Source organism: Ovis canadensis, chromosome 15 (assembly GCF_042477335.2).
Source record: "Ovis canadensis isolate MfBH-ARS-UI-01 breed Bighorn chromosome 15, ARS-UI_OviCan_v2, whole genome shotgun sequence".
NCBI classification, from domain to species: domain Eukaryota; kingdom Metazoa; phylum Chordata; class Mammalia; order Artiodactyla; family Bovidae; genus Ovis; species Ovis canadensis.
The window spans coordinates 57,386,326-57,389,145 of record NC_091259.1 but is presented as its reverse complement, the minus strand read 5'-3'; the positions used below and the strand labels follow the sequence as shown (position 1 = coordinate 57,389,145).

At 41.8% G+C, this 2,820-nt stretch overlaps 1 pseudogene; it reads right to left on the bottom strand.

Annotated features, from left to right (window-relative positions):
* Positions 1-280: 280 nt before the first annotated feature.
* On the bottom strand, positions 281-998 carry LOC138420171 (olfactory receptor 52R1-like; annotated as a pseudogene).
* Positions 999-2,820: the final 1,822 nt, after the last annotated feature.

Here is a 2,820-nt window from a genome sequence, read left to right as displayed (position 1 = left end):
TTTTCTAATGATGAACATAGGTCAACCCTGTGTTCATTATCAATAACTTTTTTCAGAGAATCATATTCAGAGTATCCTGAAAATTGCCCCTGTTGCTTCAGGAGGATGGCTATTTTCTGAGTCAGTTGTTCATAGAGATGATCTTCTGACAATATGCAATATCGTGTTAAGCCTTCTATATTTATGTCCCCAGATCAGTGGGGTGATTGGGATGGTTATATCCCTAAGCTTTGACTCAAGGGTCTTTTCCACAACATCTTTGAACAACCCTATCCCTGATCTATTTGGTTCTAACTCCGTAGATGATGGGGTTGAGCATGGGAGGCACCAGGAGATAGAGAATAGCTAACATGACATGTACCATTTGGGGCACTTGATATCCAAAGCAGTGGGTGAGAAAAGTAAAGAGAGCAGGGGCATAAAAAGCCAAGATGACTTGGGAGGCACGTGTGCCAAAGCTTTGAACTGGGCTTCACCTGAAGGTAACCACAGCACAGTTCTCCAAATCATCACATAGGATACACTGATGAAAATAACATCAAAGCCAACCACAGAGAAGGCTGCAAAGAGCCCATATGCATGATTAACTCTAGTGTCAGCACACATCAGCTTCATCATAGTCATGTGCTCACAGTATGACTGGGGGATGATCTGACTGGGGCAGAAGCACATCCTGGACACCATAAAGCAGAAGGGACTCACAGAAGCCCTCTCATCATCACATCTGCCCCCAGTTTACCCACGACAGATACAGTCAGAATACTAGAGTGATACAGTGGGAAGCAGATAGCCATGTAACCATCCAAGGCCATAGCCATGAGCAATCCAGACTCCACTGAAGAAAAGGCGTGTATGAAGAACAACTGGATGAGGCAGGCATGGTATTCAACCTCATGATCGTGAAACCAGAATATGGCCAGCATTTTAGGTTGTGTGGACGTGGAGAGGACCAGGTCAGTGGTAGCCAGCATGGCCAGAAAGAGGTACATGGGCTCATGCAAGGTGGGGTCAGTTCAGATTACATGAAGGAGAGTGATATTGCCGACTAGAGCCGCAACATACATGGCACAGAATGGAAAGGCAACCCAAAACTGGGAATTCTCCAATCCTGGGATCCCAAGCAGGATGAAGGACACAGGATGAGAAGAGCTATTCCCTGAAGTCAACCTCAGTGGATGGTTAATGTTTCCCCACTGGGAAGGTAATCTACTCCTTTCAGGGGATAACATTAAAAGCAGTCATGATTATTATTTATAATATCTTGGATGGAATAATTAAATAATAGAGCAGCTGGAGTTAATGTTAAACCAGAATAATTTCAACTATCTTAATAAATAAAAACTTGCAATATAAAATAATGTCACTCATTATTATTTATTCATATTTATGTCCATGCAAAGGGGGTCAGAATATATAAGCTACATTAATAATAATATTTCATAAGAGTAATATTTCATAATATTTCATAAGAGTAATACCTTTTTGGAAATAGAATCTGTGAAAGGAAAACTATCTTGACAAATAACATCATAATATTCTTTCCCTTCTTTTCAATTTAGAACTGACAACTCATTTGTTTACCCTAAACATAGGTCCCTTCATTCCTCTTGAGAAGTCCTTCCACAGGGAAGCAATTGGTTCACTACACAGTACCACAATACCCCTTCAGGGTGGATCCATGCTATGAGGATGTGGGGAGCAGTGATCTGCTTTTCCTTTCTGGCAGGGAGAGGGCTCCTACTTCTCCATGAGGGATGACTATGCAGAAGACCTTGTCATCTCCCTGCTGATATGTTCTGAGACCCCCAAAGCCAAGGACCTTACCATATAGAGACCCCAGGAGGAGGACTGGACTGTACGATCCCTCTGACCCCTCTCAGGACAGGGCTGATATCTGGGAGGTGGAGCAAGCATGCTAGCCAAGGGCACCAGCCTGGCAAGGGGCTGAATCAGGCCTCTATCCCAGGTGTCCTGTCTTCCTTTGGACTTCATGCACACTTTCACTGACCAGTTTGCAAACTGGTCAAAGTTGTTCAAAGTCAAAATGTACTTTAGATTTTACATGAGAATCTCCTTCGGTAGAAATATTCAGATATATATTCAGACAGATGACCAGATAACAAAGGCCGAGGTCTATCAATAACAGGCTGTATGCTGTGGTCTCCTGCTTCTGAATTAAAACAGTGATGCAACACTTGGGCCACATTCTGGGTTGGAAATCAGTTTGGAAAACTCTGACTTAAAGGCAGATGGCAGTGTATTTATTTACTGATAATGAATTAGTTTTGACTCTAAAACAGTTACCATGGGGATTTGGAATGGATGATAACTTGACTCAGCAACTGTGTACCTGTAATGAATTTAGGCTATGACTCCTATTACTTGGAAGATAAGCAAACTTTATTTTTCCTGGAAAAGTCAGATCTTAAATGTTCTAGGCTTTGTGGGTCATATGATCTCTGCTATAACTTCACTTAGCGAAAGCAGCTACCACGGTCAATATATAAATACATGAGTATGGCTGAGTTCCAGTAAGAGTTTATTTATTAAAACAGGCTGCAAGTTAGATTTGGTCTGTAAGCTATCGTTTTCCAAACCCTGTCCTAAATGATAAATTTTCATAATGCCATCCCTAAGCCATGTTCTCTTTCTAGCACCTGTGTATGCCACAGAATAAGAGTTCAATAAAGGTTTGCTGAAGAAAATAACAAATAGAATCCATTATTCAGTAGCAACAGTGTCATTAATAATTGACCACATCTTAAAAGGGCTTCCCCGGTGGCTCAGTGGTAAAGAACCCACCTGCCAATGCAGGACTCC